The sequence below is a fragment of the Neolamprologus multifasciatus genome, chromosome 14, assembly GCF_963576455.1.
Source record: "Neolamprologus multifasciatus chromosome 14, fNeoMul1.2, whole genome shotgun sequence".
In the NCBI taxonomy this organism is placed as follows: domain Eukaryota; kingdom Metazoa; phylum Chordata; class Actinopteri; order Cichliformes; family Cichlidae; genus Neolamprologus; species Neolamprologus multifasciatus.
In genome coordinates this window covers 23,909,573-23,927,706 of record NC_140452.1, presented here as the reverse complement: position 1 = coordinate 23,927,706, position 18,134 = coordinate 23,909,573, and the positions used below count along the sequence as shown (strand labels likewise).

General features: G+C 39.2%; 1 pseudogene across 1 annotated transcript; it reads right to left on the bottom strand.

Moving 5' to 3' along the window:
• Window positions 1–2,876: 2,876 nt before the first annotated feature.
• On the bottom strand, window positions 2,877–5,624 carry LOC146504097 (sodium- and chloride-dependent betaine transporter-like; annotated as a pseudogene). The gene is made up of 4 exons (XR_014868822.1): window positions 5,292–5,624; window positions 5,071–5,195; window positions 3,622–3,916; window positions 2,877–3,471 (listed from the first exon to the last, which is right to left on the bottom strand). The product of XR_014868822.1 is annotated as a sodium- and chloride-dependent betaine transporter-like (transcript).
• Between the last annotated feature and the right edge of the window lie 12,510 nt (window positions 5,625–18,134).

Sequence of the window (18,134 nt, the reverse complement as noted above, 5' to 3'; positions counted from 1 at the left end):
ACCATCCCCGCAAATACCACGGCCATGAAAGCACATTCATTTTCATTCCACTTGTCACATGTACACCACTTTGTATTGGTCTTTCACGTGGAATTCCAATAAAATTTATTCATGTTTGTGGCTGTAATGTGACAAAATGTGGGAAAGTTCAAGGAGGCCGAATACTTTTGCACGCCACTGTACATCATATCAAGAAGGGCCTGAGTAAATCTCGTTATCTCAGCTGGATATTTGTCAAAGCTGAGAAGTCACCTAAAGAAAGCTTCAGGCGATCCAGAAGACAAGAAGGACTACTGCTGCTTAAGCAAAAACTCTCAGTGATCCCTTGTGTGTCAGGAGTATTGGAACCGTTCAGACACATTTTCTCTAAACACTGCATCTCTGTGACTTTCAAACCCCAAAACACGCTGCTCCAAAAATTGGTCCACCCCAAGGATCCCCTGGCACAAAAAGTAATATAGTGTACGCTGGTCAATGTATGTAGAAAATATGTACTTGATAGGCTATACGTTATAGATAATTGCTCAAAGATGGCAAAGGTGTTCTCAATGTATAGTTCCCTTATGCTACTGTCGGAGTATGATATTATTTTATGCCATGTTAGACCCCTAATTAAAGATTGTGAATTATTATGTAGTTTTAGTTTGCATTATGCTCCTGAATTAGAAGAAGGTGATAACTATTACATTTGGTAAACTGATTTGCATTACATTAGACTGTTGATTTATTGTGAATGAAAGATATTGTTTTATGATGCATTATACTGCTGAGTTATAAGAAATATTGTTCACAGAAAGTCATCGCCTTATTTGTCTGATTAGAAGAGAACAGAGCATACTGCCCCATTTCATCAGGAGCAGATAAACAGGCAGCCAAGGTCGTAGCTTAGGCGCTGTGTGTGAGAAAGAATGTGAATGTTTAGGCTTTTATGATTAGGTGGGGGCCACTAGAGGCTATAAAAGTTTGATCAAGGCTCCACCATTTTGAGATCTGATGCTGTCTGCTGTATGGTGTCCATCTCCCACGCGTGTGTTCATTAAATCATCGTTTGACTTGACCCGGCCGGACCAGTGTGGTTATTTTGGTTTTCCTCTTGTATCCATCCCCAATATTTGAATCCGTAACACTACCTATACCTCTGTTTCATCAGGCCTCAAATTTAGTATCTAACAAAGATGGTATAAAAATGTGGTTATTACTTATTGGAGAATAGGCAAAAATATTTTGAATGCCCAAGCATTTAATGTGCAGAGAGTTTTCTGATGATACTGCTGTGGTTGGATGCATCAGTGAGGGTGATGAGACAGAGTACCGGGCTGTGGTTGACTCCTTTGTAATGTTGTGTGAGCAGAATCATCTGTAGCTCAACATGACAAAGACCAAAGAATTGATTGTGGACTTCAGGAGGACCAGGAAACCCTTGACCCCTGTTTCAATCCAGGGGGTTGATATGAACATTGTGGAGAACCATAAACACCTTGGAGTACACATACTGGACAGGGTTAAAAACACTTGTACATCATTGCAAGGCCATTGCACAGGTCGGAATGAAATGAGAGATGTTATTAGAAGACTGGTGTAACTGGATGGCTTAAAGTTTTGGGTGCAGTGCCAAAACTTGGTCTTTTGACTAATATTCTTATTCTAGGATTATTGGGGGGGGGGGGGGGGGGGGTTATTGATATGGAGCAGAATTGAAGATTAGAAAGAGGGGTTAACTAGAGAATCCACACCCAAGTCCCATAAGTAATAATCTTGTTTTCTTTTTAAAGGTGTGGAGAGTGGGTTCCAGTGTTTCAGGCTTTTAGTCAAACTTCTACACAGATCAGACACAATGAAAACTTCTCTCCCCATGTTTTCTCAGCAGTGTGCACACAGAGCATTCATGTTTATTGCATGTATTTCTCTTGATAGGTGCCATTAACATGTCTGTCAAAATACAATTATCAATTGTGTTGATGTTAAGGTTAAATTAACTTGTGGAATGTTCCCAGGTTTGCGCTTTCCTCTACAGACACTCAAAGTAAAAATTAACAATACAAACATATCAGAAATAATTCTCTGTCCACTTAGTGCGATGTTTAATATGATATCAAAATGCAATAGCATTTTCATTTTTAATGACTCAGATCTGTAACACAAACATAGGTGTTCTTCTCCACTGGCCCAACAGCAGTTGTGGCATCAGTTGCAAAGGCAGATCACATTATTGTGGAGGAATTTTGGTCCACTTTTCTTTACAACATTGCCTCAGTTCATTGACATTTGCAGACATCTGTTTATGGGCAGCTGTCTTATATTTTCGCTACATTAATTCAGTTGGGTTGATATCAGGACTTTGTCCAGGCCATTGTAACACTTTGATTCTTTTATTTTTCAGCTTTCAGCTGGAGATTTCCTGTTGTGCTTGAGATCACTCTCCTTTTGCATGAATCAGCATGTGCCAGGAAGAGGAATCATCATCTCTCCACCACTTGACAGTTGGTATGAGGTGTGTGTGCTGCTATATTGTTTGGTTTTCTCTGAATTCTCCACTCTCCACTTTGAGCTCATCTGTCTAAAAACAACAACTAAAATGTGTACAAAAGTGGAAAAAGGAGAAAGAATGTAAAGGAAAACAGAGAAAGTGACATCATTTTCAGCTCCAACTTGTAGGTGATCAGATTACATTTTGTATCAGTTGTGTGTGTGTGTGCTACTGCTCTGTTCTCTGATGATCTATAACTCAGTTTCCCTCTCTTGGGTCTCTAAATTTTCAAGATTAGGCTGGCACAGATGCTGGAAACGCTACAAAATGGAGAAAAATATTTGGTCATTATTTAAAACTTTTATAACAATTCTAAAAAGCTATTATCATTATAATAATTTCTATTTTGTTAAAAATTACCCAGTAAACATGAAAACCATACAGTTTTATTTAACTATATATTTAAAGTTAAAACACAAATAAAGCTTGTTCATTTCTTTCTAAGTGAACAAACTTTCAAATTCAGAAGGGGATAAAATAATTATTTCCCACACTGTATTTAATCTTATACCACAATCATCCCACCTGACTTAGGGTCCCAGTCTCAGTGCCCAGCTTATACAGGGCCCATCCTGGAACAAGCAGGATGGAGGAGAGGGCCAGTATCCACCCCAGCACATATGCCCTGGATGGGTAGATGTACCACCGATTAAAGGTCAGAGGCTGGTACTCGATTAAAGAACATATAAAAGAGCCCTGAGAAATCAAAAGGAGATGGTTTAGTAGTTATAATGTCCTCACAAGTGTCTGCAAGATTTGCTTCTATATATGAGAACATTTCCCTGATCATGTCATCATTACGACATCATTAGTGTGAGATATAAAAGAAGAGCACACCTACCAAATATCCAACCCAGTGCCAGAGTTTTAAACACACATAGAAAGAGGATGCAGGCTCCATTACAAGCATAGTAGTCAAACAACTGGAACACAAACATCCCTCCCTAGAGACAATGACACAGATATTTATTTTGTATGCATTTAGTTTTGTTACTAAAATCTGAAAATTAGGATATGTAATGTTTAATATTTTCTTTCAGACCCACACATACATTTCCAAAACATTTTTTGGCAGTGATACTTTACATACAGACCTCAGTAACCATGACAAGCTGAGAGAAGAAACATATCAGGCAGAAGAGAAGGAGAAAAATCTCCCTGTGGCTAGTCCTGCGCCATCACCACCTCCATGTTAACAAACTGTGCAGAGAATGGACAAAACACTTAATAAATAGCAAAGCATAAATGCAAAGTTCCAAAGCTGTGTGTGTCTTACTTGTGTATCCAGACCCAAGAAAATGAGCATAACAAAGAAACAGATGGACCACAGTTGAGGTAGGGGCATCATGGCTACAGCCTGAGGGTATGCAATGAACGCCAGGCCTGGACCTGAAACACAACATGACGGAACACTAAGCTCCTTCTAGACAAACATGCAAGCCAGAGTCAAATGGTTCTGTGTTAGTTTGTACAGGTTGTACCATGTAATATGACAGCGGGAAGGCACAAAATTAAACATTTACCTGTGCCTGCTCATGTTGACTTAGGGCAGTGGTTCCCAAACTTTTTTTGCTGGGCCCCCCTTTGTTTTACAAGAAAAATATTCGCCCCCCCTCGCCCCCCCCCTCACCCCCCCCCCCCTCAGTAACTAATTACTGATTACTTCCCCGAAAAGTAATCCCGTTACTTTACTGATTACTTATTTTCTAAAGTAATTAGTTACTTAGTTACTTTTTTAAAACATGATTAACAATCTGAATAGGTGATAAAGCAATAGATCTTTCAGCCCAATTCTACTTTCTGGCTAATCCATCATATAAAATGTAATCAAATGGAAAAAGACTCTTTTTAGAATTTGTTTTATTATATATTTAAACAATTAATTATTGCTTTAATCTTTTAACTTCATGCATCAAGCAAAAAATTAAGGTTTGCCCTGGTGCAGGTGTGCCGCAGCGGACAGTGGAAGAATCCACGAGTTGAATTGCGAATTTCCCATTTCGTGGCAGTGTACTCGGTGCTTGCTCGGAAGTTTAGGGGTTTTTTCGCTGTAGAAAGAAGTTTTCTTCCCACGCAGTGAACAGTGGACGCTAATGTTTTTGTCACTTTTTACAGAATCAAACTCAAAGTAAGGTCAGTACTTCCACGCTTTAAACGCTGCATGGTCATACTCTCTCCCGCACTCAATATATTATCCATTCTTGATCTGCATACAGCTGTTGCCACGAACATCACACTTGCTTACATCATTGTCATGAGACACTCACAAAAAAAATCACGGTTTTAGTAACGCATTAACGCAGCGTGCTTACGGGAAAGTAACAGTAATCTAATTACCTTTTACCTTTTTGCAATAGTAATCCCTTACTTTACTCGATACTTGAAAAAAGTAATGGGATTACATGAAATGTTAATAAGCAAAAAAAATCATTCAATATAGTTTATTATTATTCTTCAAAATGAAGTGTAAAACTTCAAATAAAGTGTTGAAGTTATGTAAAAATGTTTCCAGAAGGATGTGATTGCATGTTTAAGATATATACCTGACTCGGCCACTTCTGCAATAGGAACACCTTGCTTATGAGCCATGAATCCCAGCACTGAGAACACAGCAAAACCAGCTACAACACTGGTACCACTGTTCAGCAAACACAGCATCAGAGAGTCTCTGCAAATCACAAAAACAAAGTGCAATGTGAAGTCACGGGATTTAGTAATATGGAAATTTTAATACTGAAACTATCCGCATTAATGATCAGCATACTTATATGAGTTGTTGTTGTAGTTGTTGTAGCTTCCCAGCACAGTTAGGACACCCACTCCGATACCGTAGGAGAAGAAGATCTGACTCGCAGCATCCATCCACACCTGTTCCAACAAAGCAACAGTATTACACTTGTCCACCTGTATTAGACACTGTTAGAGATTGGAGCTCGTACCTGAGGGTCTATCAGTCGTGAGGGTTCAGGTAGAAGATAAAACATCACTCCTTCTAATGCTCCAGGAAGAGAGAGGCCACAAATCAAAAGAATTAACAACATTACATAGGGGAAGGTAGCTGTGACATATACCACCTATGGGAAAAAGCAAAATTTGAGGGCATTAAAATGTTTAATTAATATGTACCATATATAAATCTCCTGAATATCGTTATTGACCACAATTCTGCAGCTATACAAATACCTTTCCTGTAGAACCTGACTCCTTTCCAGATACAAAAGTAGCAGATGATCCACATAGCGATGAGGCAAAACAGCAACTCCCATCGGATGCTACCTATTACCTCAATGCCCCCTGAGATCGCCAGCACTCGTCGTCTAGATGTCAATTAAATGCAGAAGTTAAATTGTGTGTGTGTGTGTGTGTGTGTGTGTGTGTGTGTGTATACAGTGTTGGGAAAGTTACTTAATTAGTTAATGTATTCCACTACAGATTACAGAATACATGCCCCAAAATGTATTTTGTAACGTATTCCGTTATGTTACTCTATGAGAGTAACGTATTCTGAATACTTTGGATTACTTAATATATTAACAAGCTTTTTACAACTACATTCTTTAGGGCTATGCCTGCCTGAAAAGACCACCGTGTAATCCCTTTATTTCAACAAAGTAACTGTATCCTGAATACCACCTTTTTAAATAGTAACTGTAACGGAATACAGTTACTCATATTTAGTATTTTAAATATGTAACACCGGTACATGTCTTCCTATCTATCTATCTATCTATCTATCTATCTATCTATCTATCTATCTATCTATCTATCTATCTATCTATCTATCTATATGTGTGTGTGTGTGTATATCAACACGTTCTCACTCCCACAGCGTAACATTTTACGGTAGGTGACAAATCGTCAACATATTACGTTTTCGGCTACCCACCGCGTTCCTAAATGATGACCTCGGAAAAATGAGGAAATATGAGAACCGTATGGACTCAATCTACACATGTTCGCTCTTTTTCTCCAAATCGCTTAGAAACACGCTATTTAACATCATTAAAGTCCTGGGTAAGATCAGGAAAAAGGTTATGGTTAGGGCTAGGGATAAGGTTAGGTTTAGGGCTGCAATGCAGGGCTGGAACGTCTATTACCGCGGGAGCGTCATTGCACTGGATTTCAGCCATAACCCGCCGCGTACCATAAGAACGCCGAAGGTCTCCTTTTGCGTTCATCAGGAACGCCGCGGGACGTGACAAAACGTCGCCATGCTACGTCTCCGGAGTGAGAATATATATATATATATATATATATATATATATATATATATATATATATATATATATATATATATATATATATATACATATATATATATATATATATATATGTAAAACTTGGTATGTTCAGTTAATCTACATAGACATACTCCCAAAATTCAGTGGCTGCTGAAGTCCAGTTAGTCTGGTTGGTCCAGTGAGGAGTTTCATTTTTTGTTGAAAAGTCTACACAGTCATCTGAAAGGATGGTGGGAAAAGTGGCCAGACAATAGTTTAAACTACCCAAAAGTTATGACTCTGAGACAAAGATGGAAAACCTATATAAGTACCATAAACCAAAGAAATATTAGCATGCTATACAATCTTTGCATTTTACCTGTGTTCCAGTAGTTGTTGCAAGAGGCCCAGGGGAGCTGAGAGCTGAAGGAGAACACGAGGTAGAGCAAAGCCCAGGACAGAATAATGATGTAGGTCATACAGGTGTAGAAGAGGATTAGTTGTCCACCATAGCCAATGCCTGAAAGGCCACATTTATAGGCAATTTACGTATGACTCAGACTGTTTGTTGTTTCCTTTCTTTCTGATTTTCACTTTCACCAGTTCCTTTTGACCATGACTAAATGTGTAAATGCAGTGAGCTGCTACCATAATGCTCTGATTAAATAATTGTATTAACGAGCATTAAATATCAATATTGAATATTTGTATTAACGAAATATTAATACAAATGTGTCAACACACCTGAATCAAATGATTAGTTCATTACCAGGCCTCTGGAGAATTTCAAGACATGCTGAGTAGGTCATTTAGCCGTTTAAATCAGTTGTGTTGGATCAAGGACACATCTAAAACCTGCCGGACACTGGCCCTTGAGACCTGGAGTTGCCTACCATTGCTGTAGCCCCTTCTCCCTGCGCATTTTATATATCACTTAGTGTTTGTGTAAATAAACTCAGACATCTCAGACTCCTGCTCTTCAGTCTGCTGGTTCACCTTGACAGAACTAACTAATGCTCTTGTGCAACTCTGTGACTCAAACTGGCCATTTGTAAAAAAAAAAAAAAGGGGGGGAGGGGGGGGGGACCGGGACATGCTGTTTACTTGTTATAATAAAGACCTGAACAGCTTACCTTCTGCTAGTGGGCACAACTTCCTCCAGCATGTAATGCCACCCTCCTGGGTGAACTGCCCTAAAGTTGTCTCCAGCAGGAACATCGGTACACCACAGGTTACCACAAATACCAGATATTGCACCAGGAATGCACCTGAATTTATAACACAATACAGAAAAAACACTTCTTCTGTCCAGTTTCTAGGTAACAGCGATGATCTAAAACAATAAACATGGACCTGATATATGGTTTTAGCACAAGTTAGCCAATGATACAAAAATTCTTTATTGTCATTATTCAGTCACGTAACCAACGTTAAGAACATTGTTTTCTCAATGTGAATCACAAAATGATCCTTGTGCAAGCAAACAAGCTTCCCAGGAACTCAATGGAGCAGAGGTCATACATCTTCCTTTCTTTCCCCTAAATCTGATTCTGACAGATTTGAGATAATCAAGCTGCTGCAAGATCAAATATTGGAGAAGAAATGGAGGAGAGAATAACTACACCAAGTCTGAAGTCATCTCTTAACCTAAAATGTTAAAGATTGTGAATTTTTTTAGTGTTTCTGACTAGGCTGTCCATTAGTATACCAAAATTAATGCAACAAATGGAGTTATTCGGACAATTCTCTGGCTATAATATAAATGATTCAAAATCCTCAATCCTATTTCTGAACAAGGATGAAAGGCTAAATCCTATTATACAAACCCCGTTTATTAATGCAAAAGAAGGATTTGTGTATCTTGGAGTTAAAATCACCCCAGACATTGATACCATTGTAGCAACAAATTATGATCCTCTGATTAGTGAAGTGGAGGAATCTCTAAATAAATGGATGACAATGCCCATATCAGTAATTGGCCGTATAAACATGATTAAAATGAATATATTGCCCAAAGTTTTATATCTCTTCCAGTCACTTCCTCTGCCTCTTCCAAAAGAATTCTTTGATAAACTAAATGGTATCTTTAATAGATTTATTTGGAATAATAAAAAACCTAGACTAAGACTTCGCTTGTTGTACCTACCATATGAAAGAGGGGGGTTACAACTCCCTAATCTTAGACTGTATTACTGGTCTGCACAACTGCGCTCAGCCATGTTCTACTTTTCCACTGAGACACCCCCGGCCTGGTTACAAATTGAACAAACATCAGTAACAAATCTTCAGTTAAATCTGTATTTATATTCTGCAAGCCTGAGCAATTTAAAAAAAATGACAAATAACCCTTTTTTAAAAAACACAATAGATGTTTGGTATAGGGCCCATCAGTATATGGGTGATAAGTCTTCTATCTCTCATTTTTCACCTATTTGGGGCAACACATGTTTTAAAGCAGGAAGAGCTGATGGGGGTTTCAAAATCTGGGCAGATAAAGGTGTACAGAAGGTGGCAGATCTTTATAAGGATGGCAACCTTCTTACATTTGATCAGCTATGCCAAATATACAGCATCTCCAAAAAACATTTTTTTAAATATCTACAAGTTAAACATTTCATTATGTGAAAATATAAACAGATCGTATCTGAGCCACCATTATCACACTTGGAGAATGTCATACTTCAAAAGCCAGTGGGCAGAGGTCATATCTCTTCAGTTTATACAGCTCTGTTAACGCATGATAGGGAATCTGCCACTGACAAGTTGGACGCATGGAGGGCTGACATCCAAGAGGAGATACAAGAGGTGGACTGGGAAACTGCATGTTTAAAAGCCCAAAGACAATCAATTAATACAAGGATGAAACTCCTCCAATATAAGTGGTTGATGAGAACTTACATAACCCCAGTCAAATTGAATCGCTGGTCGCCTGTCATCCCAGATAGCTGCAGTAAATGTTTAGACGAGAAGGGCACTCTGCTCCACTGTGTATGGAGCTGTCCAAAATTACAGCGGTACTGGAAATTAATCACGCAAACTTTATCTAAGATTGTTGGAGTAAATATACCTGTTGAAGCAAAAATGTGTGTGTTGGGTATATATCCAAAGAACTGTGACTTTAGCACCAGACAGCTAAAATTAATTGACTTTGGCCTCCTGCAAGCTAGGCGCTTAATATCTTTGTATTGGAAGAAAGTGGATGTACCCTCAAATCATATGTGGGTGAAGGAGATGGCATCATGTATTGTATTGGAACGACTTACTTATATTGTCAGAGGAAAGGGAGTAGATTTTGAAGAAATATGGTTACCTTTAACTGAGTTTCTGAGACATTATGAAGGGAATTAATTTAGAAAGTGATACTTGGTGCTGAGTTTTGGGTTTCTTTGTGTGTGTGTGTTTTTTGTTTTTTTGTTTTTTTTTTGTTTTTGTTTTATTTTTCGTTCGCATCTTGCTTTGTTTGTTTTACCCATGCTGTGCATCGGTTTTGTTTTACTTTATTATTTATTTATTTTTATTATTATTGTTGTTGTTTCTTTTAATTTATATTTGTTTATTTTGGGGACTATGTTCTTTAATATAAATCTCATGTTAATTGTACTATTATTCTTTGCTTGTTCTGTAATATAAAATTCAATAAACATAATGTTTAAAAAAAAAAAGATTGTGAATTTTATTTTCAATGTGGGTACTGGCTGAAATTAATTTACTTTTTTTTTTAACTGAGCACCATTGAGTCCATCTTTGATAGATAAATTCAGAACACTTCAATAAATGTAACAGATCTTGTTAACTTCATCTTCTTTGAATCCTTACCATCTAAACAATTCAGATCCTGTGTGAAAAGGTTAGACCTTAGTGTTAAGTAAAAAGCTTATCAAATATTTTTACTTTTATGTGGCAGTGTATAATTGCTTAGCACTTTCATGTGCATGAAATATACAAGCATTAACAAATCTTTTATTGATCAGTTAATACATTTTCAGTGAAAATATTAACAAACTCCAGACGGAAACTGAATTTCAAAAGAATAACAATAAAAAACGAACAAACAATGGTTTCTTGTACAACTTTGTTTCACCTTTAACTGTTCGGGCGGACAGGGACAGCATCGCTAGCGGTAAGCGGAAAGGAGGTGGGCTTGCTGTTTTAGTTAACAACTGGTGGTGTAACCCTGCCAACATAACAATCAAAGAAAGGATTTGTTGCCCGGCATTGAACTGTGTGCTGTTGGACTCAGGCCGTATTATTTACCCAGGGAATTCTCTCACGTCATCTTGGTGGCTGTTTATGTTCCTCCCTCTGCTAACCCCACAGCTGCATGTGACACTATCCACTCTGCCATAGCCCGGTTACAGACTCAGCACCCGAGTGCCTTTATTGTGATCTCGGGTGACTTCAACCATGTATCACTGGACAATACACTACCAACATTCAGACAATATGTGGACTGTCCGACCAGGGGAGAAAAAATTCTAGACCTACTGTATGCTAATGTCAAGGATGCATACAGCTCCTCCTCCCTCCCCCCACTTGGTAGGTCAGATCATAACCTGATTCACCTCACCCCCCACTATGTGCCAGTTGTGAGGAGGGAACCTGTGACCACGAGGAGTGTTAGGAGGTGGTCAGAGGAGGCCTTAGCGGAACTACAGGGCTGTTTCGAGGTGACCAACTGGGAAACAGTCTGTGAGACTCACGCCGAGGACATCAATGGGCTTACTGAGTATATCACAGACTACATAATTGTCTGCACCGACTCCATTGTTCCAGCTCAGACTGTTCATTGTTACCCAAATAACAAGCCGTGGGTGACTAAGGACATCAAAGCCCTCAAAACAGGACATATTAGCTGCATTTAACCTTCAGTTACTCTTTATATAGTTAGATAAGAGTCAGACCATGTTTCTTTTTAACTGAAAAACATTACACCCAGGTAACCTGCTGTGTTGAAAACGTGTTTCTCGACTATGTTTGCTACCCTACAATCCGTCCTGCTCTGTAGTAAAATCAGCGATATTTGACTGTCCTGTTGCTCCCATTGAAATGTATACAGCCTATTTAAAATCTAAAACTTAACATTGTCCATAGCCTACTGTTGTTACCACTGTCCTGTTTGAAATGTAATGAGAGAAATTGGTTATTTTGTTATATGTGCATGTGCCGATATTGAACCCAAGGTACTAACCTGCTAACTGACTGGATGCCCATTAACCTTATAACTCCTGTTGTGTGTGTGTGTGTGTTTGTGTACAGAGAGACAGCCAGGTTCATAATGGATATAAGGAAGTTTTTTCAAAAAAAGGAGCCACATTCAGGTAAAAGTGTAAAATCAAATGATCCGTCAATAAAGAATAATGTTGGATCAATGTTTCAATATTTATATCTTTTATTAGATGTACATGTGGTTTGGTTATTTGCCTTTTGGTTGAAAGTACAGTGAGAGAGGACTTTTTTATTAGTGTTCTTAATAGTATTTTTTTAATCTAATTGAATACAATCTATTTGTGTATGATTGTCAGTCCAAAGATGGAGAGAGGAAAGAGACAGGGAATACTAACAGGCAAAACAGAAACTGGCAAAGAAAAAACAACAACTAATTTTACTCATACAATCTGGAAGTTGTGTCCTCCCTATATTAAAGCTGCTATACAGAATCTGCAAAACCAACTGGGTTGTCAGCCCTGGCACTGCATTACCATATTGAACTTCAGTCAGAGGAAGTCACGGTTGCCAAAAACGTTTTGAAGCTCAAGAGTGAGGCTGGTGCCATCACAGATATGTTAACATTGTACAATCTTCTGGATAATCAGATGTTCCCCACACTGAAAACTGTTATTCGGGTTGCCCTAACAAACCCAGTTAGCAGCTGTAGCTGTGAAAGGTCTTTTAGTGTCTTGAGTCAGCTCCATACCTGGCTGAGAAGGACCATGGGTCAAAGCAGACTCCAGCACCTGGCTGTGATGTCAGTTGAGAAAGAGATGCTTCAGAGACTTGACCACCAAAATGTGATAGAAAGATTTGCCAACCTCAAGGTGAGGCGACATAGGTTAAAAGAAAAGAAAAAATCTGCAGAGCTATATTAGTATCTGCAGTAAAGATCTTTTCATACATTGTATACATTGTACCATAGGCCAAGGTGTCTCCATTTTCTAATTTTTTAATAATATTTTGTACATTTCAAGGACTCTTGAAATGTGAAAAGTGAATCTCTGTCCAAAATATGCACTCAGTTTACTTCTTACTCACTGTGAGCATCATTCACTTTTAGCACAGTAATTAAGGTTGGGATAAGTTTTGTTTTTTGTTTTTTTAAAAATTCCAATCCATTCTTCTTTAGCAGCATTTAAATAACCTTTATCAGATTTGATGGTTTTGTTACAGACTTTTCAAAAAAGTGTTTTGCTTTTCTTTCACAAATGTGGGGATTAAATTGTGTTAAAATGTACAAAACAATGATGTCATGTTTTGTGACGAGGACCCAGGCACAGAGAGACTTGATGAATTTAAGAATCTTATGATTTAATAATGAAACTTGCAGACTTGCACAGAGATGGTAAGATTATGATGAGTGATAACGGAGATGAAGACAACAGACGATGAGGACAGGGAGGAACAGGGGTTTAAATGCACCAAGGAGACAGTCAGAGAGAACTCGTGACAACTGGAGACATTTAAGGATGCAGGGACTGACAGAGACAGGGAAGACGTCTCATTATGACGAGTAAAGTTTACCTTGCCTGGATGGGCAGCTCTCTGGGTGCTGTCGGATTATAGTATTATTTTATGCCATGTTAGACCCCTAATTAAAGATTGTGAATTATTATGTAGTTTTAGTTTGCATTATTCTCCTGAATTAGAAGAAGGTGATAACTATTACATTTGGTAAACTGATTTGCATTACATTAGACTGCTGATTTATTGTGAATGAATGATATTGTTTTATGATGCATTATACTGCTGAGTTATAAGAAATACTGTTCACAGAAAGTCATCGCCTTATTTGTCTGGTTAGAAGAGAACAGAGCATACTGCCCCATCTCACCAGGAGCAGATAAACAGGCAGCCAAGGTCGTAGCTTAGGCGCTGTGTGTGAGAAAGAATGTGAATGTTTAGGCTTTTATGATTAGGTGGGGGCCACTAGAGGCTATAAGAGTTTGATCAAGGCTCCACCATTTTGAGATCTGATGCTGTCTGCTGTATGGTGTCCATCTCCCACGCGTGTGTTCATTAAATCATCGTTTGACTTGACCCGGCCGGACCAGTGTTGTTATTTTGGGTTTTCCTCTTGTATCCATCCCCAATATTTGAATCTGTAACAGTTTTGGGGGCTCGTCCTGTGGTATTGGGATGGAAGTTTTGGAGGCTTGGACGGTCTGAGGTGGTCAGACGGGCAGACATTATCCGGCAATCGAACTGAGTGGACAGGCGCCTTTATAAAAGAGGTAGGCACAGGCCTGTTGATTTTATCCGAAGTGTGCTGAATTGGACAATAAAATTAAATGTCTATTCAGTAAAAGTTGCCGGTGAGTGTCTGTTTTGATTTTGATGAAAAAATCTCATGAGAATTGAAGCTGAAGTAATGATAATGTACCTGTGTTGTCCTGTCAACCTGGTGGGTTATGACTTGATTATATAGTGAGAAAAAAACAAAAAAAACGGGGGGAGAATGCTGACACAAGGCCTGGCCCCTCTCTGAATAACACAGCCAAAACAACATCATTTTCCTGTTCGTCTGTTTTTTGTTTTTTCTCTTTATGCTTAATTACAGGCTGCTTTGTCGGCCCGGAAAGCCGAGGCTGACCTGGACTCCTGCTCTCCCCTCTACCATCTTTGCTCTCCCCTCTACCATCTTTGATGTGACCCTGACCAAATGCTACAGCAGCTGGACCCACAACAACAGCCTGAGAATGTCAACAGCGCTGCAGGAAAGCGATCTCATGCAGCGGAGACGGAGAGCGTTAAATCCAAGGCCCGTTTCACTACACGGGGGAGATTTCCAGACAGCTTCAGCTGACAGAGCTGTGACGAGATGCCTACTAAGCCCGGATGAAAAGTGAGGCCAAGCAAAAGAATGCTGACCTTAACAACTCTGCATCAAAACTGTGCAGGAAAGTGACGGACCAACACGGATGATCGGGCAGCAAAAAGGGCGTGCCAGAGACACGAGGAGTGACTGAGGTCAGGAGGCACCTCAGATTGGACAAAAGCAGCAGAAGAACATAAGCTGAAGGCACAGGTGTCGGGGCTCGGTCAGGAGCTGACCTCTGAGAAGAGCCGAACAGCAGAGCTGCAGAAGGCCGTGGAGCAAAGCAAGGAAAACATCAATAAACTTCAATCTGACGTGTACGGAAAAGACTCTGAGGTTTCTGCCCTCAGTGAGAGCTCAAGACATCAGAGCAGAAACTGAGCATGCCTCAGGAGGAGCTGGCTGCTAATCGAACCCATCAGTCAGGCTTAGAGTCCCAGATACAGGACTTGAAATCAGGCCGGAGCTTGCTGGAGCAGGAGGTTGCCAAACCTGACGAGAAGCTCCAACAGCAGGAGCAAACCCTGAAGGAGCTACAGAAGCAAAAAGGGTCAAGTTAAGGAGGAGCTGGACAAGGAGAAGATGCAGGAAACTGGAGAAAAGGACTGCCTCAATTGGGGCCAGAACCAGTATGGAGAGAACTTTGGGCAGCAGCACCAATGGACCCAAACGGACTGAAAAGGGGGAGGGCAGGACCCCAGGGCACGCGCTTCAGGCCGTGGTTTACCCAGAACACCAGAGCAGGAAAGTGATGAACATAAACACACACACAAACACACAAAAACACACACATCTACATACACTGACTCAGAATTAAGAGAAACACACATACGAACACATATGCACTCGTTGATTGACTGAGAAATGACACACACACACGCACACAAATCGAAATGCTGATTCAATTCACTGAGAAGTGATCCACACACACACATACACATGTTTGTGCAATGAAGAGTGATACACACACACGCTGATGCAATGAAGAATGCTTTACTAACAAATGCTATGCTGATACGCAAAATGCTGCACACAAACGTCCAAATACAGAATCTGTTACAACAACAAGAAGCCATTGATTGTTAATTGGTTAAATGCATTTCATGTCACCCAGAGGGCAGTTGTGTAGATTTAGGGGACAGGGTCTAGAGCAGTTTGGTTATGAAAACAAGGTCTGTGAGTGATGTCTGTTTATGGCTCAAGGCCTCGACTGAATTGTTTACTGTGCTTCGCACAGCCTGATAAGGAGCAGTGGTATAGAGTGAAAATGATGAATTAACGGTGTGAGCCTTATTTCAGAGCACCACATTTTTATGATTGAGATTTAATTGAAGGAGGAACACACTGAAAAATAAACAAATAAATAAAAGGAAAAAAAAGAAAAGGGGGCCAGCCCTTGGATTTACGTAAGCATCCCACGTGTATTTAACACAATTGCCTCAGGCTTTAAAGATCTGTACAAAATTCAACAGGAAATCATAGCTTCCCTGTATTTCCTACATTGTTGGCATGCTGGTGAGTGCTGTTGCTCCACAGTAAGAAGGTCCTGGGTGCAAGTCCACAGTCTGGCTAGTTTGCAGTGGTTTCTCTCTGGGTATTCTGGTTTCCTGCCACAGTGAAAAGTCATGCAGCTGTTAGAGCTAGGTTAATTGATGATTCTAAATTATCCGTGAATGTAAGTGTAAATGGTTGTTTGTTTCTATGTGATAGACTGGTGACCTGTTCAGGGTGCACCCTGCCTCGTAACCTATCACTTTAGGGTTATTTCCCAGCCCTCCTGCAATCAGGATAAAGATAGGAGGATGGTAGTTGTTGTAGACCCATTCAATTTTTATGGTAACCAGAATTTAGACTTTGTTGAACCGTATGCAATATGAAGACAACATGTAGTATTTAAGGGACCAAGTAGAATTTGGATGAAAGTTATTGAATAGTGTTGAAATAAAATGACAGAATTGTGAAGGATTAAAATATTCCAGGAGCTCAACTTACTCCAATCTGAACATGTTTTAATCGTGTAATATGAACACAAAATGCACAGGTTAACTGAAAATGAAAAGGTTGTGTTGATTTAACTCAGTTGTTTAAGTTTCTATCAAAGCAAAACATTTGTGTGCAACTAGTGTCCACTATTGAATCAAATAAGTCCAACACGTTTTTGTCAGTGCAAAAAGGAGTTACGGTACCAGTATGCCTACACAATATTGTCCTGGGACAGAGAAAAAATTTCTGGTGAAGTTTTGGTTGATTTTGGGTTTTGCTTAACACTAGGTTGATTTTATCAGTGAGGTTTGGATTGTTTTCTTTCTCTAAGAGAGAGAAAGATGGTTTTATGCTTGGACATGTTTGCAACGGGCCCCAGTATTTGTTATTATATGAGTATTTTATTGGTTACGTTTGTTTTTGCTTTTGTTACAGTGCACTGAAATAAGAACATCTGAGAGGAGTGATCCACTGGTGGTGATATTTTTGTATTTTGTGAGTTCCTGATTTAATAAATCAGCTCTTTAATCCAGGCCTGAGAGATTGAACTTTAAAGCGCTATAAAACATTCTTACTGAAAACAGTTGCAAAGTATTTTTCTCCATGATTATAATGGGCTTGGGAGAAATTCACTTATATGGGACATTGATCACATTAGAAGTCCTGAGGCTAAAAGGATTGCAGCGAGTCAATCCAGTCCAAAAAACAAGGAACTGTTTTCCTTTAAAATGATGACGTCATCTTGCTGGTGATGGAGGCTCGAATAGGTTGCGTGAGAGACTCCATTATCAGCAATATCTGGTATGAATGTGTGTGAAGGTATGCATGTGACTGGACTGTGATGGACTGACGACTAAAAGTTTAAACTGACTTGATAGTGAGACAAAAACGATACCGACTTTAGGATTAGTAAATGTCCACAAACAATTCACCCAGCCTGTAAAAGAAGGGTGGATGTTTTGTATTGCTTTGTTTTGTTTTTGCAGGAACAGAAGGATGACAGAGACTAAAGGGGGAGGCTGTAGCTTCACATGAGTGTGAACTGCAGACTTAACCCTTTGGTTGCTAATTTTGAGTTACTGATGTTTGCATCAAGAAAATTGTGTTTTATTAGCTGTGTTTCGATTAATGTATCACATTATATTGTTGGGAATGTTAAATGCTAAAGTGGAGAGAAGCTTTGATTTCACTCCTGACTGAACATGTTATTATTAACCATAGCAGGCCACTGTAAAAATCCAATTAATTTTGATAGAAAAAGTCAAAAAAAAAAAAAAGTCTACAGGGGAATGATAGACTTGTCACATTCAAAATAGAGATATGTAATGACAAACATTGGTCCACGTCATTTAGGTTCTCCATTGAAATAGTCAAT